The sequence below is a fragment of the Mustela nigripes genome, chromosome 16 (assembly GCF_022355385.1).
Source record: "Mustela nigripes isolate SB6536 chromosome 16, MUSNIG.SB6536, whole genome shotgun sequence".
Classification (NCBI taxonomy): domain Eukaryota; kingdom Metazoa; phylum Chordata; class Mammalia; order Carnivora; family Mustelidae; genus Mustela; species Mustela nigripes.
This window is the reverse complement of record NC_081572.1, coordinates 33095161-33105601: the sequence shown is the minus strand read 5'-3', so window position 1 is coordinate 33105601 and position 10441 is coordinate 33095161. Positions and strand designations below refer to the sequence as shown.

Genomic DNA, 10441 nt, shown 5'->3' with positions numbered 1-10441 from the left:
CACTGGAAGGTCCACTTACAGCATCCTCATCAGAGCAATGGATTGCAGAGGGAAGTGATTCTGGCTACTCTTCCAGCCAACCCCACCTGCTTTCCTGCTTTCCCTGGGACCCCTTTTTCCTTCAATGCTACTACTGTGCTGTGGCTCATCTAGGCTGGAAACTGCTAAGTCAGTGATTCTTAGTCTTGTTTGAAGTCTCAGCCTTTAAGATTGGATAGAAGTTACTGGCTTTCCCCAGAAAAAGAAAAATATGGCTCTGCTCGCTTCAGTGGCACATACACTAAAATTGGAATGTCACAGAGATGAAGAGCGTGGCCCCTGTGCAATGATGACATGCAAATTTGTAAAGTCTTCCATAATTTCAATTCTGTGGAATGGATAATGGATAAAAGGAGTGTGCTAGGCTGAGAACCTTTCCAACAAGCACATCAAAGAACAATACATACAGCATGATTCTGGTTACCAAAGGAAACAAACAGGGGACAAATAAAACAAAACAAAATCAGAGAGGAAGACAAACCATAAGAGACTCTTTTTTTTTTTTTTTTTAAGATTATTTATTTATTTATTTGTCAGAGAGAGATCACAAGTAGGCAGAGAGGCAGGCAGAGAGAGAGGGGGAACAGACTCCCCGCTGAGCAGAGAGCCCCATGCAGGACTCGATCCCAGGACCCTGAGATCATGACCTGAGCCGAAAGCAGAGGCTTAACCCACCAAGCCACCCAGGTGCCCTGAGACTTTTAATCATAGGAAACAAACTGAGGGTTGCTGGAGAGGAAGGGCGTGGGGGTGGGGTAATTAGATGGCAGGCATGAAGGAAGGCACGTGATGTAATGAGCCCTGGGTTATTATGTAAGACTGATGAATCACTGAACCATACCTCTGAAACTAATAATAAACACTATGTTAATTAATTGAATTTAAATTTTTAAAAAAGAACCCCCCCAAAAGACATATATGGCTAGTCACACAAATAGTGTGACTATTAGTCAAAATTTCAGGGGGTCGTGATGCCTGGGTGGCTCAGTTGGTTAAGCTGCTGCCTTCGGCTCAGGTCATGATCCCAGCGTCCCATATCGGGCTCCTTGCTCGGCAGGGAGCCTGCTTCTCCCTCTGCCTCTGCCTGCCATTCTGTCTGCCTGTGCTCGCTCTCTCCCCCCACCCTCTCTGATAAATAAATTAAAAAAAAAAAATTTTCAGGGGGTCTTCAGGCCCCCCCCATCAAAGCAATTCTGATTCCTCTCTTTTACTTTGTAATAATACCTGCTCAAAAACTTCCCCACTGTCAGTAAAATATGCCTACATTCCTTAGCTTGGCACATAGAGCACCCCATAGAGCTCTATGCTCTATGCTCTAAAACATCTTTAGAAATATGTTTTTCTAAAACAAATGGGTTAATACATGCATAGAACAGTGCTTGGCCCACGGTGAGTACTCAGGAAGTGTTAGCTATTATTATTATTGTTTTATGATTATTATTATACTTTCAGCCCAACCAATTTCTCTCGTGTCCAGTTTTGCTCCCTCTGTGTTTTTATTCTTCCTGCCAGTCAAGGATTCCCCATGTCCCTAAGTCCTCCAGCCCTCACAGATCACAGTTCCCTGAACCTGAGCCCCCCTCCTATAGGAAATTCAACTCCTTCCTTAATATTTCTGAATCTACGCAGAGCTTTTTAGCTCTTCCCAGTTGGGGCTTTTCACCTCCTGCCCTGAACCTTTGTCCTGGCTTTTGAAGAATGATATGACCATATTCCACACTTAGTCACTATAAGCATGGACACAGTCCCTCTTCTCCATGACCCCACTTCCCATATAATCCAGCAGATACAGCAATTTTTTTTTCTTATTACAGCAATTTTTTAAAGATTTTAATATATTTATTTGAGAGAGAGAGATCGATCATGAGCAGGGTGAAGGGTAACAGGAAAACAGATGTCCTGCTGAGCAGGGAGCCTGTTGTGGGGCTCGATCCCCAGCCCAGATGCTTAACCAACTGAGCCACCCAGGCACCCTGATCAGGTGCTTTCAATTTAATTTTTAATTGTGATTTAAAATATTCTTTTTCTTAAAAAGTCTACACCACAAACAAGTAAATTATCTAAGTTTTAGACCCTACAAAACTTAAGTCTGCCCCTATGTATAAAAGCCAGCTATAGCTTTGTTAGCTAAGGGAAGAATTTCGATTTTCTTCTAGGTGTGATGGGAAACTATTAAATGGTTTCAATTGGACAAGTGACATGAGCTTTCCTACATTTTAAAAAGATTGCTGTGAGGGGTGCATTCGGCCTTCAGATCAGGTCATGATTCCAGGGCTCTGGGATCAAGCCCCACATCAGGCTCTCTGCTCATTAGGGAGCCTGCCACTCCTCCTGCTGTCTTTCTCTCTCTCTCTCAAATAAATAAATAAAATCTTAAAAAATAAAAACATCTGATCAGTATGTGTACTCACTCACATTCCTGAAAAATAATATGCATTTTATCATGATCCTAATAAAAAAACTTGTTTAAGCTACACATTTTTATTAAAAATTAATTGATGAAGGAATATATCGTTTAATTGTTCTTATAATAAATAAATAACTTATGCTAGATCTATGTCATTTTAATCTGAAATTCAACGTCTGTGTTAATCCATTTCATGTAATGAATTCAAAAAGTACTTTTTCTATTTCTAAAAAAAGAAATGAAATGAATATTTATTTTGAATCTGAGAAGCAACCACAAAATTTCATGTTTACAAAAGTTTAAGTATTATAAATATCAAGTTCAGAAAAATAGTAGAGTATCCTATTTCTATGAATTAACTGCTTAACACAACTATAATACTTTCTCCTACTTTTTTTTTTGGCTACAAATACTTTGTCTTCTTATGTGACAACAATTTTTAATATCATTTTAAGTTTAATTGTCTAAGGAGAGGATATAAAGATCAGTCATCTTTCCTCCAGCATCATTGTTAAAAATTCATCTTTTATGATCTTTTTTATGAAGAAGAGCTTCTGGAGTAAAATTTTAGGACTGTTGTCAAATTTGGTCAGACCTCTCTCAAGTTTCTATCACAGATGAGCTGTAATATTACAGGGCGTTTTGTGTTTTCTTATAAAAAGTTAATCATCCGCCAGCTAGAAGTAAAACAGCAGCTGTAGGGACAGGTATTTTATGATGTGTGGCTGTATGACAGAACAGTCCTATTTAGCCATGAGGATGTGAAAAAACACAGTTTTACAGGATGCTTTAGGCTTTGTTTTCACTGGGGCTTTCTTACTAAGTGTCAGACACCATGCCAAAAGTTAGGCATGCACTATCTCATTCAATCTTTACGATTGCGGGGCGCCTGGGTGGCTCAGTGGGTTAAGCCTCTGCCTTCAGCTCAGGTCATGATCTCAGGATCATGGAATTGAGCCCCGCATCGGGCTCTCTGCTCAGCGGGGAGCCTGCTTCCCCCTCTCTCTCTGCCTGCCTCTCTGGCTGCTTGTGATCTCTCTCTCTGTCAAATAAATAAATAAAATCTTTAAAAAAAAACTTTTTTAATTAAAAAAAAAATCTTTACGATTGCCCTTTGACACTAGGCATGAACTGATTAGAAAACTGAAGTTTAGAGAGATTAAGGAATTGCCCTGGAATTCACCATAATAAAGAACATCTAGCAAGTATAAGGGAGGTTGATCAGGAATTCGACTCAAGCTGCTCTCTGCGATTCCCCATGACGTTGTATCCCATCAGAATCACTCTCCAAAGAGCTCAAAGACAAGCTTAAAAAGACCCAGCTACAATCTTCCCATCAGTCATAGTGCCTAGTCTGTGTTTTGTACATAGAAACTAAATGGAATTAAAAGGTGCTGACAGATCTCTTTAACAACAGATGACAATGAAACAGACCAAAAAAAGGCAGAGTCAACTTTTTAGTCCCACCATGGGAAAGAACTGACGTTCCATCCTCATTCATCAGAGTCTTCTAGTTTCTGCATTAAAGCAGAACCCGCAAATTCGGATCCCAAGGTGATGTGTTTTTCTCGAATTGAAAGTACAAATGAGTTGAACGTCATTGCCGTCTGAGACGAATGGTTAGGTGGGTACATTTACCTGCGGGAACAGCCTCCTCTTGGGCTGTTCCAGTTCCCTTGCCGCCGCCTGCTGCCCGCCTGGGCTTCCCACCGTGCCCCAGCTGCTGACACGCTTCCTGGCACGTAGGAGACTCGGGATAAATTGAAGGTCAATGCACTGTTCTGAGCAAAGTCTCAGAGTACTGGGATTGGGAAAGAGAACACCCACGGAGCATCAGTACTATGCTAAATGCTTGGGGTACAAAGGTGGATTCAGTAGAGCTAGAAAATTAGCAGGGCCCAGGGAGAAATGGAAATGAGGGGTGCCTGCAGCTTGTTCAGAAATTAAGCATTTCAAGACAGTGACAGCAGAGCCTTAAGCCAAACATGGGGGGCTCTTCTGAGTATGGGGTCTTGTGTGACTGTGTAGGTTCCATGCCCCGGAAAGTGGCCCTCCGTGAATTAGAAAGTTCTGTTCTCAAAGGGTTCTCAGCTCAGTGGGCAAGAAAGAAAGCATATACGATGATGATTTGGGGTGATAAACAGTACGTGTTGGGGAGGGAGTGGGAGCATTATGAGAGCAAAGACTCATGTAGACCTCACACAGGGTTTATAATCTCCTTTGTTTAACCTGAAATACTTTTACTGTATTACCTATTTAATGGCTTTATTGAGGTATAATTCACACACCATGCAAGTTGATTCATCCATTTAAAGTGTACCATGCAAAGGGGGCCCCGGGGTGGCTCAGTCAGTTAAATACCTGCGTTGAGCTCAGCTCATGATCCCAGAGTCCTGGGATCCAGTCTGACATTGGGCTCCCTGCTCAACAGGGAGACTGCTTCTCTCTTTCCCTCTGTCCCTCCCCCGACTCATGCTCTCTCTCTCCCTACCCCTGCCCTGCTCCTGATCTCTCTCTCTCTCAAATAAATAAATAAAATCTTGAAGTGTACCATTCCGTAGTTTTTAGTATACTGACAGAGATGTGTAAGCATTACCACAATCCATTTTAGAACATTTCCATCCCTCCAGAAAGCAAGCCCATTCCCAGGAGCAGTCACATTCCTCATTTTCCTCCACTGCTCCCAGCCTGAGGTCACCGCTGATTTTGTGTCTGTCTCTATAGATCTGCCTGTTCCTAAGAGTGGAATTGTTGATTATATGGTGATGCTGGGTTACTGAACTTTTTAAATAACAGCTTCATTGAGGTATCATTCACATACCCTAAAATTTGCCCTCGTAAAATGTACAGTTCCGTGGTTTTTTTAGTATATGTACAGGGCAGTACAACTGCTACTACCTAACTCTAGAAGATTTTCCTCACCCCCAAAAGAAATCTCATACCCTTAGCACTCATACCCGACTTCCCCTCTCCCTCCAGGCCCTGGCCACCACTAATCTGCTGTCTCTATGGATATGCCTATTCTGGAAATTTCCTATAAATGGAATCATCATATAATACATGATGCTTGTGTTGGACTTCTTTCACTTAGCATAGTATTTTCAAGTTTCATCCATTTTGTAGCACATATATATATATATTTTTAAAGATTTCACCTATTTATTTGATAGAGAGAGAGATCACAAGTAGGCAGAGAGGCAGGCAGAGCGGGGGTGGGGGCGGGGGGGAGAAGCAGGCTCCCCGCTGAGCAGAGATCTGGCCCAATGCGGAACTCGGAACTCGATCCCAGGACCCTGACACCATAACCCGAGCCGCAGCTAGAGGCCCAACCCACTGAGCCACCCAGGCACCCTATAATCTCCTTTTTATAGATGAGGAAACCAAGAATCTGGGAAGTTAACGATTTGCTCAAGGTTGTGCAAGTGGGAAGTAGCAGTATTAGGGTGACCAACCATGCCAGTTTGCCTCGGGCTGTCCCAGTCCTAGCTTTGAATGCCCCATTCTTAGGAAATCCCTTGGTCCTGGTCAAAGGAGGACAGGTGATCGCCCTAGGCGGGATTCAGCCTAGTCTGCCTGTGATACAACGGAAATGGCTTTGTGTAATAAAGAGGTGCAGGATTCTCCAGGAATATCCTAGAATAGTGTAGAAAATTTGGACATTATCTCAGTATCCCTTAAACCAATCTTGGCGCTCTTTTCATTTATGTATCTAAATCTCCACCTTAATATTCCCTAACTTCTCCCAACCCCTTCTGTACTATTTTCTACCACAGCACTGCACAATTTACTTGTTATGTTTATTGTTTCGGTCTGCCTGACCCCTCCAGCCTTCCCAATATAAGCTCTACAGGACAGGAAACTGCCGTTTTGTTCATTTAAGTATCCCAGTTGCCTAAAATAGCGTCTGACTTGTACCAGCACTAAAATATTTTTTTTTTACTGATAATCCTTATGTGACACCTAGACCTTGCATCAGGATGTCTAGCTAGCATATCATAGTATCTACCAGAAGGTGACTATGACAACTGTTCATGACAATACTCTTCTAAGGTATAGTATGAAGTCCGAGAGTTTTTCTTTTTTTGGAAAAGCTTTAAACCTCCAAAGAAGTTAAAAGAATAGCTGAATAAACATCCTAAATCCTTTACATAAATTTACTGATTCTTAACATTTTGCCACACTTGCCTCTACATACACACACACACACACACACACACTCACCCATACTTTTTAAAAAAGATGCAGAGGTGCTTGACTGGCTCATTTGGTAGAACAAACAACTCTCTCTCTTTTTTTTTTTTAAGATTTTATGTATTTATTAGAGAGAGGGAGAGAGAGAGAGCACACACCAGAGAAGAAGCAGTGGGTGAAGAAGAGGGAGGAAGAATTCAAAGCAGGCTCTGCTCAGCACAGAGGGTCTCAATCCCAGCACTGCAAGATCATGACCTGAGCCAAAACCAAGAGTTTGATGCTTAACCCACTGAGCCCCCCAGGGCCCCAGAGCATACACTTCTTGATCTCAGGGTTAAAAGTTCGAGCTGCACGCTGGGTGTAGAGATTACTTAAAAATAAAATCTTTTTTTTTTAAAGGTTTTATTTATTCATTTGAAAAAGAGAGAGAGAGAAACACAGAGACAGCACAAGCAGGGGGAGAGGCACAGGGAGGAGGAGAAGCAGACTCCCCGCTGATCTGGGAGCCCGAAGTGGGGCTCGATCTCAGGACCTGGAGATCATGATCTGAGTCAAAGGCAGATGCTTAACCACCTCAGCCACCCACTAAAAATAAAGTCTTAAAAAAAAAGTAGGATGCAGTCATCATGACACTTCACTCCTAAATGCCTAAAATATGGATCTTCTAGAAAAAGGACATTCTAATAAATAACCACAATACCACTAGTATCACACCTAAGAAAATTAACATTAATTCAATAATACAATTGAATATAAGATGTTCTCTATATTCAAATTTCTCCAGTGGTCTTTAAATTGTCTTTTTTTTTTTTTAATTTAAAGATTTTATTTATTTGTCAGAGAGAAAGAGAGAGAAGAACACAAGCAGGGGTAGTGCAGCAAAGGGAGAAGCAGACTCGGACTTAATCCCAGGACCCTGGGATGACGGCCTGAGATGAAGGCAGATGCTTAACTAACTGAGCCACCCAGGCATCCCCCCCTCTTTTTTTTTTTTAAGACTTTAAAAATTTCTTTTATAAGGATTTTTATTTCTCCTCTAACATGCAATTTAATGAAGATTTACACATTGCCTTTGGTTGTTTTCTGTTTACTCCCTCTTGGTCAAGAAAAATATCTGCCTTTTGGTAGTTTCCATGACATTTTAAGCTAGTTGTGTTACAGGTCCCCCCCACTCCTTAATTCTGGATTTGCCTAACTATTTCCTTGTTTAGATTCAGGCAAGAATTCGACATAGGGGGGTGCTATGTACCTCTTAGTGCATAAGATCAGAAGGCTGCCCATTGTCTTACCACTGGTGATGCCAAAGTGTGATTGCTTGGTTAAGATCATGTCTGCCAGGTCTCAAAATGGTAAACATACATTTTCCTTTTGGAATTATTAACTGATCTCTGAGATGCTACTTTGAAGCCATGTGATTATCTTGTTCCCTAACATTCTTTCAGTCAATAGCTTTAACATGTTAATAATGGTACCCTGAAGCGATTACTATATTGGCAGTTGCAAACTCCAATATTCATCAACATTTACTAGCTGGCATGCTTCTGAATCACTGTGAACTCATAGATTTTTTTTCACATTTCATTTAATGTGTTATAATATCTTATCATCATTAATTTTTGATGCCCAAAGTGCCCAAAATTTGCCAACTGGGTGCTCCTAAAATCCAAGATTTGAAATGTCTTTAAAAGCTAATGTATATGTCACAAAATATGATGGTTTGGGGGCCATGAAACTAAAAAGTAGACCATATTCATACATTATTAAACACTTTTCGGATAGTTTGTTGGCATATAGTATTTGCTACTTAAAACAAGTTCAGAAAGAATCTGTTGACAATACCTTTGATATTCTTAGAAGCTATGTTGTAGAACATTTTCTTTGAACTTGATGTATTATAATAGGACTTCTTCCTAAGAACACGAGTGAATTTTGATCTTTATATATTATTTGAGTTCATAACAAGATTTTTATAACAAGCCTCTAACCCAACTTTTCAAAGTGGAACATGAAAAGTCAGAAAATTAATACAACTGCATTGGATGCCAGAAATTTCATTTCCTAAGCAAAGTTGATGGAGTCTAAGAAAGGAAGGAAACTCTGCAGCCCCCAAATAAATAGAATTGGGTTGGGTTGCAAGAAATAGAAAGGCGGACAATGGCATTATCCCATAGGGACTATATTTCTTCTCAGGTAATAAACCCAAATATGGTCAGTTCAGGCCTAATGAAGGTGCTCAATGCTATCAAGGCTTCTTCTGTCTTTCTACTCCAAGGCTGCTTCTTTCTTTTTACTTCACCATCCTTAGACTGTTGCTTTTGTCCCCATGTTATAAGACAGCTACTGAACTTCTAAGGTATTGTATCTGTGTTCTAGGTCAGGAAGAAGAAGGAAGGGATAAGAGGTCAAACTGAATTAGTCCCAGGAATGATCTCAGAAGTCCCAAGCAGTTACTTATATTTATATCTTGTTGGCCAGAATTGGAACAACATAGTCCCTTTCACTGCAAGGCAATCTACAGTAGAAGAAAGTGAAGGAGAAGGGAGCTACAGATAGCTTTTGGCACCCAGTACACAGTATCTACAGGTATGGTATCATTACTTACTATTTCACAAAAGTAACATCTAAAGGCCAACCAAATCTGTTGCCTTCCATTCATAAAGCAAGCATTCTTTGAGCATTTTCTATGTCCCATTACTTCTCTCAGAGTATAAAGATAAAAGGGATAGGGGTGCCTGGGTGGTTCAGTAGGTTAAGCCTCTGCCTTCAGCTCAGGTTATGATCCGAGGATCCTGGGATCAAGTCCCGCATAGCATCAGGCTCTCTGCTCAGTGGGGGGCCTGCTCCCCACCCCCCCAGCCTTCTGCTCTGCCTGCTTGTGAGATTTTTGTCAAATAAATAAATAAAATCTCTTTTAAAAAAAGATAAAAGCAATATACCGCTTCATTTGTTCTCTTTATAACATCTTTTTGAAAGTTCCAAGGACCCAGGGGACATGCAGGTGTGCTCAGCTGTATGTTACCTCCTCATAACAGTTTCACATGTAATCAAAACAGGAACTGAATCACTCCATTAAGATAACATCCTCAGTCAACTATTCAATATTTTCCCATGTAAATGGTTCTCTTTCTGAGAAATTATCCTAAATTAAATTCATATTCAGAATTCATATTCAGACAATCTTGCCAAACTAACTTCAGGAGTTTGGTTGGACCAGCATTATTTCCAATGTTTACGGTAACTTGTTTATGTTTTTAGAATAATTATTATAGCTTGTATTATACTAAACGATAACAGAGGTCTATTTGGGGTAAACTACTTACCAATATAACTTAAAAATCATAGTGATATCACCCTAGGCAAAGCATAAATATGTAGATTTCTTTAAAGAAAACTGTTGCCGGGTGCCTGGGTGGCTCAGTGGGTTGGAGCCTCTGCCTTCAGCTTGGGTCATGATCTTAGGGTCCTGGGATGGAGCCCCGCACTGGGCTCTCTGCTCAGTGGGGAGCCCCTTTCCTCCCCTCTCTCTGCCTGCCTCTTTGCCTACTTGTGATCTCTGTCTGTCAAATAAATAAATAAAATCTTTGAAAAAAAAAAAAAAAGAACTCCCATGTTAAAAAAAAAAAGAAAAGAAAAAGAAAACTCTTGCAACTAGGCTTTGAATTCGCTAAGATTTTCTTAGATCAGAGATAGGCATACTATAGCCAATGGGCCAAATCTGGACTGCTGACTGTTGTAAATAAAGTTGTATTGGGAAAAAAATGTTGCATTGGAACACAGCTACACCCATTTGCTTATGTATTGTCT

The 10441-nt window shown here is 40.7% G+C and overlaps 1 non-coding gene across 1 annotated transcript; it reads left to right on the top strand.

The window, feature by feature from the left end:
* The first annotated feature begins 256 nt into the window (after window positions 1–256).
* Window positions 257–363, top strand: LOC132004592 (U6 spliceosomal RNA). Its single transcript, XR_009400554.1, has one exon. It is a non-coding gene; the product is annotated as a U6 spliceosomal RNA (small nuclear RNA).
* Window positions 364–10441: the final 10078 nt, after the last annotated feature.